This window comes from Sipha flava, unplaced genomic scaffold (assembly GCF_003268045.1).
Source record: "Sipha flava isolate LNK unplaced genomic scaffold, YSA_version1 301_pilon_pilon, whole genome shotgun sequence".
In the NCBI taxonomy this organism is placed as follows: domain Eukaryota; kingdom Metazoa; phylum Arthropoda; class Insecta; order Hemiptera; family Aphididae; genus Sipha; species Sipha flava.
Window position 1 is genome coordinate 215,714 of NW_020272976.1, and position 11,852 is coordinate 227,565.

At 42.4% G+C, this 11,852-nt stretch overlaps 1 protein-coding gene across 2 annotated transcripts in view; it reads right to left on the bottom strand.

The window, feature by feature from the left end:
* LOC112686226 (LIM/homeobox protein Lhx2-like) overlaps nucleotides 1-7,747 on the bottom strand; it is a 25,444-nt gene extending 17,697 nt beyond the window's left edge. The window contains exon 1 of one of the 2 annotated variants that reach the window (XM_025558427.1): nucleotides 7,082-7,747. The gene's annotated coding sequence lies outside the window, so the exon portion shown is untranslated. Of the gene's footprint in view, nucleotides 1-7,078 lie in introns of both variants that reach the window. The other variant, XM_025558426.1, reaches the window with a different exon arrangement.
* Between the last annotated feature and the right edge of the window lie 4,105 nt (nucleotides 7,748-11,852).

The window sequence follows — 11,852 nt, forward strand, 5'->3', positions numbered from 1 at the left end:
AAAAAAAAAAAAAAAAAAACATATTGCGCCCCCCTAGTTGCGACTACGGCAGCGGTGCGGCCGGGTCGGGTGGGCGCGCGGATAACGTGTACGCGACGGGACCGACGTCGATTGCGATGAGGTTCACTTGTTTTTACTCCGTACGCTAACGGCGTTGAACCGACGAATGGAATCCGCCGGCGGGAGGGAACCGGCGGCTGCGGATTTCGCGTACGCGCGACCGTACGAACGTGTACGGCCGTGTCGTGGTCGGCGAGCGCGCTGAAAACGATACCGGGTGCACGCGCATCGGATTCGATAAGGGAAGAAACGTCCGCCGTAAAACGTGTGCCCGGCACTCAACGTCCGCGTACGGGTCTCTCGCGTTATCTTGTATCAAGTACCGTTGCCGTCGTCGTCGTCGTCGCGGTGCCCCGTATTTATCGATCTCCTTTCGTACGTCTACGCGTACGCCGCGTGCTGTTGTTGTCGTACGCTTTTTGCGGCGGTAGATCGTCGCAATTCACAATCGATCGCTGCCGGGTATTTTTTTTTATTTCCTCTCTCTCTCTCGGCGCGTACTGTTTGTTGTTTTTTCTCCCGTACGTTATACTTGTATACAGGTATGATTCACGTTTGCACGCGCGCGCGCACACACACACACACGTACACAAATAAATAAAAGCGTAAATGTATTTCCGACGACCGGCGATGGTGGCGGCGGTGCGTTTTGTTGTCGAGCGTAACGGCGGCGGCGGCGGCGGCGGCGGGGAGGGACAAACAAATAAATAAAAAAAACCGCGCGCGCGCACATAATAATATAATAAAAATACTTCGCAGGTGAAACGACGACCGGCTAGCCGCAGAACCAGTCTTGGCCAATAAAAGCCATTGTTGCGGTGCTGCCGTTGCGGTCGGGATTCCGCGGCGACCGGTTTTCGACTTATTTGGAAAATCCGTCGTCGTCGTCGTCGTCGTCGTCGTCGTCGCCGCGCGGCAAAGTCGTCTATCTGTAGCACGTACGTTTTGACGATGGAAAAAATTCAGCCCCGGACCGACGGCGCGGCGGGGTAGGTAGAGCAGCGGGACGAGCGGACGAACGGGAGAGCGAGGGAAAATGAACGTAAAAGAAATTCGATGACGTAGCGCACACGCGCGCGTATTATACCCTCCGCGGAACGGTGTCCGCTTCCCCGTCGCGTTCCGTACGGTGTATACCTGCCGTAACCGGATTTTTGGGTCACGAAACGTCACCGAACGTATACGTACAGCGGCGGCCGTGTTACCGGCGTATCGGTTTTTTTTTTTATTCTTTCGTCTTTCGAACCACTGCTGGTCGCGACGAAAATATTTCAAACGGAAGTCTGCTTTTCGCGTCGAATCCTTCTGCGGGCGCTCGGATCGTCCAAACCGCGTTCCACCGCCGTGCAACGTATTCTGGTGCGGTCGACTAGTCGCACGGACTTATCCGGTATCCGCTACTGCGTTGAACGGCTCGGGCGTTTGCATATCGTACGGTAACAAATGGGTCCGTTCGGAATGCGATCGCTGTTTAAATAACCGACCGTGTGATTGCATTTTTTTTTTTTTTTTACGTTCAAATTTCCAATGCCGTTACAATTAATCGCCTGTACCAAGATTTCGATAGTTAACTAATGCCGTCGCTATCGCCGGAAAGATTATATATTACTCCGTTCCGGGACCAGTCATGAATTGCGCCGAGAGTCGTTCTGCAATTAATTTTCGGTCTGTTTTACGTGGTTCCGGGAACAAACATTTTTCAAAACGATCTGCTTACGAAGAAAATTTCACTGCACAACACCGCGAGAAAATTAACGGCGAGTGCTTTCAATATTAATATTGTTTACGATATCGAATGACCCTTTTAACAATGCAATATTTTAATATACCCTCGATTGTATTTAGTGAATCGATTGAACAGGTTCGAGGAGATTCGTGCTCACGTTTGTTTGGTTGAATTAAAAATAAATGCTCTAAGGGTATATAGCTAAATGTATGGTTGTACGATCGAACAATATTTCAGTGGGCCTGTAAAATATCCATCGGTTTATTTTTTTTTTTTTTTTTTGAACGCAACACGAAAATATCAAATTAAATCCGACGATCGATTATTGTATTAATTCATTCCAATCGTTTGAATTGCGTTGTGAAACGTATAATGAGTATGAAATACATTTAATCGGGAGTAAAAAAATAAAAATATACGAAATTATTAACGTCATAATGATATGTTCGCCTACGTTTAATATTGTACGGATACAGTATTGTTGTACGTAAACCGCGGTAACGGTACATCTCGGTATAAAATATTAATGATCAAAGCGATCGCGATGGTACATAATTATGATGGCGTCACATTTACATCGTCAAAAATGTGTAGAACTAGTTTCATTCGACTTTTATTAATGACAACCGCGCGCACTGCCGTTAACGTTAACGCTCACGCACTTCTGTATCGATATATTATTTTTATTTATTTATTTTTTTTTTAATCGCATTGTGTTTACGTTAAAAATCGTCCAACTCTATCGTACATAAATAATTGATACCCTGCGCATCCGCATAGTAAGTAGGCAGTAGGTATACGGCGTTTTTTTTCACCTTTAACGATTGTCCCCTCCCCCGCATGGTAACTTGTACAATTTGTACTACACATTTTTTTATTGTACATCGCACATTACACATTACACAACGTACGACAGAACTGATTCGCGAATCTATAACCCAATATGGGTTATTTGAATTGGGTATATCGGGTATCAATAAGTGGGTATAATATGGTATAGCGTACGTGATATACCAAGGTAATTACACTGAAACGCACGCCGCCACCGCCGCCGCCGTCTCGATTATGGAAGCGAAGAATACTTTATAAGTAAATGAAACAGATCTAGAACTGCAGGTTTTTAAGCGATTTTCTACGCAACAAAAAAATACACGTAATGATAGCATCATACGTGTGTACTAAACTATTACAAATTGGAATCCATCGACATTGCGGATTTTACACAATGTTCGATGAGAGTTCAACACTAACAATCGTAGAAACCTTGATTCTTCGTCGGGGCCAAATCTGGATCAAATCAGTCTAACAATCAAATAATGTATTCAACAAAACATGATGTTTTCATAATGTGATTTATTGTAAACATTGTAACTATAATGGAAGCCACTGTTGCCGAAGTTGATTGTGAGATCAATAAAACTACTAAAATAAAATAATAATTATAATAACAATAACAACGATAACTATTGTTATAATAAAATTGATTTTACGGTGCGACAAAATCTGCAGCTATCACACTAGTGGTATTATATTTTGATTATCAATTATCAATCTCATAAAATCGGTCGGCAATGTTTACGTTGATATTGGTATGTTAGTATTTGAAATTAAGTTTTTGATTGTTTCAATAAAATATTCATCCCAGTACATATATTATATTTATATGGCTTTGGCAAAGAGTAACAATTATTGACAGTTAATTATCGCAACAGAAAAAGCATTTTAAATTACCCGCAAGAAATATATATAATTTTTTAGATACCTACTGTTATTCAGCATTTTATTTCAAAACGTATTACAAATATTTTTTATTTATCAAGTATACAAAGATGGTACTATTTAATGATTAAATTATTATTAAATTTTAATTTATATTTAATAAGATAATATACAGTTATATTTGTTTTGTTAATGTAAGAGTAAAAAAATTGTTTAAATAAAACAGAATACCTATGTAAATTACATTTTCTAAACACGATTTTGTTAGAATCAAATGAAATAAAATGTTAGCAACAAATTGTCTTACGAAATATTAACGTTAGCATCAAACTGAACTTAATAATTATTTTCATGCTTAAAATCTTTATCAAAGAAGTTCTTTATAATATTCAAAACAAGAAAATTAAAAGAAGAATTTTATGTTAGCGATCTGTTATCCATTTATTGGATAATATTTTTAAAAGCCCAACCGTAATAAAGATCAAAACAAATATTTTATGCACATAATATTTACACGGAATTTAATATGATAAATCAAATTTTAATATACAAAATACTAACAATTAATATTTCAATATATATAACTTTTTTTTTAAACTTTAAAATATTACTACAACAAAAAAAATAATATTCATAATTATTTAAATATTTCTGTAAATATTTACTGTTACAATATAAATAAACCTATAGATGTATTTTTATGTAACATTAAAAAAAAAAAGTGTGTACCTGTACATACGAAAACATACGAGTCGATTTATTATAGATCACATGTCTGCTGACATGTTATTTTTTGAACTTGTTCGGTACGATTTTTCGAAAAAGGATATTATTCTTAACTTCCCCCCACCCATCCCAATTAGATTAGATAGAGTTAGCGTACACAAGAAAGCGTTCGTCTACAGCTCACTTATATACTCGTAGAGAGGAAATAAATTTGGTCAGATGATCATTGTGTGTTTGTAGTATAAAAAGGGCGTGGAGAATACGCCCTGTTAGAACCGTGTCAAGTATACATAAAATAAATATATACTTGGTAGTTTTTTAAAAATATAAATATATATATTATACGTACGATACGCGTAAGCATAATCCGGTTAGGGCGAGGGAGACTTATATTTAGAGGGTGAATTATATTTAATACCGTTGTATACAGTTATACTGTACGCGTGGTACAGATTTTTTTTCTCCGCACGGAAACTAACCATCCGTGACTGACAATATACTGTATTACGTAGGAGGGACGAGGATTCAATATGTTTCAATTCGTATTGTAAATTCGACGCGTGCAAAGTAAGGTGGCAATTAAAAAGCTATATTTTATAGTTGAAAAACCGGCTTTAAAGATTAATTGTTTGCTATTCGCATGTGTTATCCATCTCTATATATATATATACCTGTACGTATGTACAGTTCAAATAGCAGTCACTGCTTTGCGTTCAACTAAAATTACCGTAAAGATTAGTTTAAAACTTTTGTGGGAATGTAGATACTTATTATTTTGTTCACGTACAGTAAGAAAGGACTTTTCGATAATCGCATGCTCGAAGATCGATACCGCTTAATAAATGGATACATTAGAGCAGCGGTTCCCAAACCGTGGTCCGCGGAGCCCTTAAGGCTCTGCAACTGTTTCTAAAGGACTCCGTTGATTTTTACAGTAGAAAATGTAAAAACGTAACAATTATTGATCGATATTTAAAACAACGAGCGTATATATTTTTACAGCACACCGTCAACTCAAATATAATTCACCGATACATACAAACATACATACATATGTACAAACAATATTATTATCAAGATCCGGATGGGAAGATATAATTTTTTAATATTAGACAGTACGCATTCCCGTTCCAATTATTCCCCGGCGAGATGTATTGTGTATAAATAAAATATTAAATAAACGCGCGTGTCAATGACAAACAATAACTTTTGAGTTTATTCGAAGTATTTGCGTAAAAAATTAAGGAGACCGAAAACAAGTCGTTAATCTATATCAGTTTACAGATAGGTACCGTCCTCGACGCAGACCGGCTGCAAAAATCTTGGATATGATATAATTATACACACTTCGTTATCTTATGTTAATCGTTCAATAATACGTCAAAATACGGAAAACCTATTCATACGTATTGTAATTTTTAAATTTAATTAAAAAAAAAAAAAAACATACAACTACGAACTTGAAGACCGTATAATTTCGGTTTAATAAGCATGTTTCCTCAAAGTCGAAAACAGTTATGAACGCATTATATGTAAATATATATTATTATGTAGGGCATTGGGTGTACGCGCGCAGATTAGTAGTACCTACTGCATATAGGACGAGAACAGCAATGAAATGTAATCGACGTTATTATTATAATTTTATTACATGTGAAAATCAGTTAAACAACGTACACGAACTTATCTCGTCGAACAGTAAACGATTACTTCCTACGCAAGCTGCCGGTATATTCGTAATATTGTTATGTACATAATACACGGGGGTGTATGTACTGTAAATTATAAAATATTATAAATACTACTAGTGTTTATTATTATCGGCGAAGCGATGGTACCAATACGGTTCGAGGGACAATATCCTATGCACGTAGTTCCACGTTCGATTTGTAATAGTTTTTACAAATTTTCCTACAGGATTCCTGATAAATCTCACCGAACGATCGACAATGTATAATGGTTACCGCACTATACGCGAAAGGAACAACTGTAAACGAAAATAGTATCACATGCGGTTCTAGCCTATGAATTTTTTTTTTTTTTTTTTTGGTGGCTTTTTATTTATGTACACAGCAGAATGGAAACGCAGCGGACAACACCTTAACGTTACGTGAAGTCTTACGAAAACATTTTCCGCACGAATTTCACTTGGAACAATCTCATCGTCACGTTTATTTTTAACTTAAAACACTCTCTCCCGAAACGCCGACCGACGGGAAACGATTCTAGTCGGTTCACGTTTGCTGGCGAAGCGTTAATGTTTAAAACACGGTCATACAACGGTTGGACGCGGCCCCCGTCACCGAATCTGACCGATACGAGATCGCCACTAACATTGTAAATGTTCCGTAAACAATTGTTTCGCGCTCCCGCGGCGCGTTCGACACCGGCACTGAGAAACGTTTCGACGGACTCTCCGGTACATCCCTGACCGTGACGCAAGATCATGCGTGTCCCGGTTGCTCCAGCGGTATTGCGGTTCACCACCAGTGCGGCGAGCGCACGACGACGCTGATCACATTCCCTTAAATTAATTGTTCTCGGATCGACAGCAAGCAGCGAACTTTGCTCGTGCGCCGCGGCGGCTAGGTTGAACAACGATTCAGTTAAACGGTTCGGTTAAAAAATTCGGGCTTCAGTGGTGGGCGGGCGGGGGTGGTGGTAGTGGTCCGTGACCCTCGTTGAACGTGATTCTCGATCGGGTCGCACGGAGGATCCGGTAAACGTCGAGGACCGCGGTAACGCAACGCGCTGTCGACCGTGTGAGGGGGGGGGGGTTCACAAAAAGAACACATGAGCCCCGCGTAACGTGTCGACTCGAAAGAGAAGCAAAAGCAAATTAATTACCACGGTATCCTTGTGTGTTGTGCGCTCGTTGTCGGCGGCGGCGGCTGCGACGACGGCGGCGGTCACTCGTCCACCGAATCGGGTAGATAGCGACGACGCGGCTATCGGCGACGGACTGCGCACCGGTACGGCCACGGCGGACGGACGGTTCGTGTTTCGGGCGAAACGGTGGTGAGTGGACGGGGGGGGGGGGGGGGCAAGTGTGCGCGGACTTTTGTGAAAACGAAAAACGAAAAATGTCTTGGACGTACGCGAAAACACTGTTCGACACGAGGGCGCGACGTTCAGAGCGCGGAGACGATCCGCGGACGGGAAGAGCGAGCGATTGACGAGAAGAGTGAGCGGGATAGAGAGGTGGCAGGAGATGAGACGGAGGGACCGAACGAGAGAGAGAGAGAGAGAGCGAGGGAGAGAGTGAGTGAGGGAGCGAAAACAACTTCGGCACCACCGCCGGGATATACCCTATACGGTTAGCGGAGAGCGACGGTGTGATAACGGTCGGCGTGTGCACGTTGCACGGTCGCGTATGCGGACGGGAAACCCGGCGGCGGGCCCAAGTACAGGCCGCGACGGCGCGTCGCAGTGGAATACGTCGGCGCGCGCGCGCCCGCGTGGCCGGCGGGTACGAAAAAACGGCGAAAACGCGCGCGCGGCCGGCCGAGACGTGTGTGGGTGGGTGGCGCGTTTTTTTTTTTTTTGCGGCGGCGGCGGCGGCGGCGAAGGCGGTGCGGAGGGGCGACGGGGGCAGGGAGCCATCGGCGTACGGCGCGCGCGCACGCTCGCGTGTGCGTGAGGCTGCGGCGGCGCGGACGGGGAGGAGTGTACGGGAGATGTGGACCACGCCCCCTCCGCGTCTCGCCCCTACCCTCCCCGACGGCGACGGTGCCGCGCAACGATCGGGGACCGCGCGCCGCCGCCGCCCCGTCCACCGTCCGCGCGGTCGCGTATCGATTGCGCGCGCGCGCGCCTCCGAGCCACTGACGGCCGCGACGACGTTCTTCCCGAGCGGAACCCGGCGACGATGACGACCGCGACCGCGGTGCCGCGATCGTGTAGGCGCGCAGTCGGTTCTCTTCGGTTCGCGTACGACGGCGCACGAGCCGAAAGCAGCAACGACAAAGAAGCCGTCCTGCAGCGACCGTTAATAAGTTTTTGGTACGCGACGCGTACAGAAAAATTAAACACGAAACGGTAAACCGTAGACCGGTGCCGGTGCACCGCGAACGGATATTGTTTTTGATATTTTCTCGTTCGCAGTCAAGATCCGAAAGGTTCAACGCGCACGACGGGAACTAATTCCCGCGGCCGAAGACGATGTCACGAGCTTCGTGTGCGCACCGTTATCGTTTCGTTCCCGCGCGCTCGAGTCAACCGCTAACAACGCTGCAGCGTTTTGATTTCGTATCCGCGTACGGTGGTTTCAAATGTTGTCCGCCGAATCCGAGGTTGGATCCCGTTAAAAAACCGTACCGTTCGCGGGCAAAGGGATCATTTACGAGAACGTTCTCGCACAAGTCTCGTGATGCATAATGTTGTAAGCAATAAGCGCATGGGTTGTACGGTTATGGGAAACAATTTTAATCCAGGAGAATTCGAGCCGCGTACAAATACTCGAAACTGTAACGGATTCGCATGGCTCGACAAAGAACTACTCGATTGCTTTATAATAATGATTGTTTTCAAATATTATTCGACCAGAGTGCGTACTGATTATGTTTATTATTCGACTACTGGCACGGTTGCAACTCGATTGCACCCGTTTCATCGTTTTACCTGCAGCAAATACAACACTATTGCGCTCCACGAACTAAATAGTTTGTCATTCCAACAATTTTCCAATTCGCGTTAGCGTAAAAATATTGATACATATCAACCGATATAGCAATAAGACAAATATCCTACAGGTTATACAGTAACCGAGTTCTTGGTATTCCGTAACGTGACTGTTCGATACAAGTTAACGATAGCGAATGTCCGCCGATAGGGTTATCCAGGGGAATCCCTACGATATAGCTGTCCGCAGACTATCTCCACACTAGATACTCTAAAGTTTCCCGATCAACATTTATCTAGCCCTGTTTCTTGACCGACTCCGAGGGCTCGTCAATCTCGTAAAATATGTAATCATCAAACGACCAACACAATAATTATTATTGTTTAATTATACGATTTAGCGGTACAGGATGCGCATTCGGCTTCGGGGAACGTCTCGTTGAACAGGATCTCGAAGGTCTCGTTCACTTTGTGCCAGTCCTCGTCGAATAGTTTCGGCGCCACGCGCCTGCTGCCCTCGCCGCTGCCGATGGCCATCGGCGAGGGTTGCACGGTCGACGATGACAACGATGACGACGGGTACGTGCCGCGCACATCGCTACTACCCTTCGACTTCGTCTTCATTACGCGGCTGGTGCGTTCGGCCCCGTCGCCCTTCTGCAGCTTAACGCGCGGCGCGTCGCACGCGGAAGAGATGGCGGGTCGGATGGCCATGACCACGTTTTCTTCCAGCCGCAGCCCTGCGTCCCGCAGCTCCTCGGGCGACAAGCCGGTCGTGTTTCGATTCTGCCGATCCCTTTCGCAACCGCTGCCGTAGTTCTTGGACATATGTTCGTCGATGTCCGTAGACGACGACAGCCGCAGATTGTTCAACATCTCCGTCAGCAGCTCGGCCGCGGATAACCGTCCGGCCGGGTTCAGCGGCAACAGCGTGATCTTCAGGTCGACCAGCGCTCCTCGCACTTTCACTGACACCTCTTGGTCTACCCTCGACGATCCCGAGTCGTATTCGGCGGTGGCGTTACGTCTCGCACACGAGTTACACGTAGGCTTCAACTCGCCGTTCGACGGGTCCATGGCCGTCGCGATGTTCAAGTTAAAAGTTATACAAATATAAAATAATGTATTTATGAAATATAATATCAGGTCATTGTTAGGGACATGGTTTCAATTACTATGGATGCGGTAATATTACTACACATGACTGTGCGCGCCAGAACGGCGCGTTTAACGATCTTATCAAATAAACATATTACTATTACACTTGGCTAGATCTCTGCACTAAATACTCTTGAGTTATATTATTTTTTATGAAAATGTCAATATGCGTTACAAAAACCAACATTCAACTGCAGCTGACTTGAAGTAAAATCTTAACACGACAGCATGCTTTTGCATACGCCTCGCAAAAGCTTAACGTGTATACAGGTACTTTTCGGTTATCGATTCCCCGACCACCGTCAAACGTGTAAATATCGATATATTTGGTAAAGTACTGTTTTCTCCTTTCAGTGACCACGACATCGAGTACTGCACGAAATAATAAATTAACTTGGTCCCACAAGATTTACGTTTTAAAACTCATAGGTTGATTTTACTCTTTTTTAGTTGACCACGAAATGATTACTGGAACCGATAGTAAGTGCAGCAGTGTCTTGACTATTTTTTCTTATAGTAAACGTCTCAGTAAGTACACCGGAGATTATACTTAAGGTTGCATTAAAATAAATATTTAATAACAATTAAAACAGTTAGGTTATATTAAAACAAAACTAAAACGTTATAAACTTAATTAAACAATTAGCATTTCGTTTTGAAACTGGTCGTTAGCCACGGCACTCCGCGACTGCCCGGTCGTCGTCGCCTTACATTGTTTTCAAATTTTGGTCGGTTCGACGTTAGTTCGTTTTCGCCTCGCGGAATATTAGTTATACTTATATGTATACCAATACCGACTAATAACTGATATCGACAAATAAAATATATTATCGTTACAAAAAATTCTCGGTTATTATATAGTTCAAAAGATATTAGTGTTGAAAATTGTGAATGTTTTTCGTTTTGTACAGTCGTGCTAAAAAAATCGAAATTACAAAATGTTTATTATACATCAATATTTTTAAAAGGACAACGTCTATATTTCATGAAGCATGATCGAGTTGCGTTTCTCGCAGGTAAAAATTAAGACGGGGACAATCACGTGTTGCGTTTTTTTTTTTTGTGCAAACAATCGTATTACAACGGGCTGGCATATACATGCTGCATACGTATGTTTTCTAGAAGAAGTTGAAACGCATATATGTATATTATTATAGTTATACATTTTACAGTGTCATCTATCAACGTGATTTTTGCTTTCACGAGGTTTTTAACATTAACGAAAATCTTCTCTTGTAACTATTAATCTTACGAAAAACAGCTGTAGACTTGTTTGTTATAATAATACGACCACATATATAAACGTTCTCATAATTTCTAGGCTGATGGACGGACGCACTTAATTTCAATTATACTATTTAAACTTAAAATATATTAAGGTGTATGTTTACATATTATTTAAGTATATATTATTCATAAACAATGTATAATATTATCATAATATGTTAATGTATAACACCGTTTTTTTATTTATATTTCAGTGAATGTTGATCGAAGAAAAAAAAAACCAACGCTTCACTGACCGATTGCACACGAGAATATTAATATTAATTTACTACACGACAAAAATCGTACATGGCCAAAGGCACGGTTCGATTTATAACCGATTGTCTATCACAAACGTATACCTCCAGATTAAATAAATACCAACTCTAAGAACTCGAGCTAAACGCGTTCAAAATAATATATTATACACGGATGAAACTGAAAATTGTACGAGATGATTTATACGTACGTTTGGCAGCCGGCATAGGCACTGGCGTGGAATTAATTATTTTACCGACACAATATAAAACGAGTTCCATATATTATTAATATATACAGTTGAAAATAAATTGTAAAA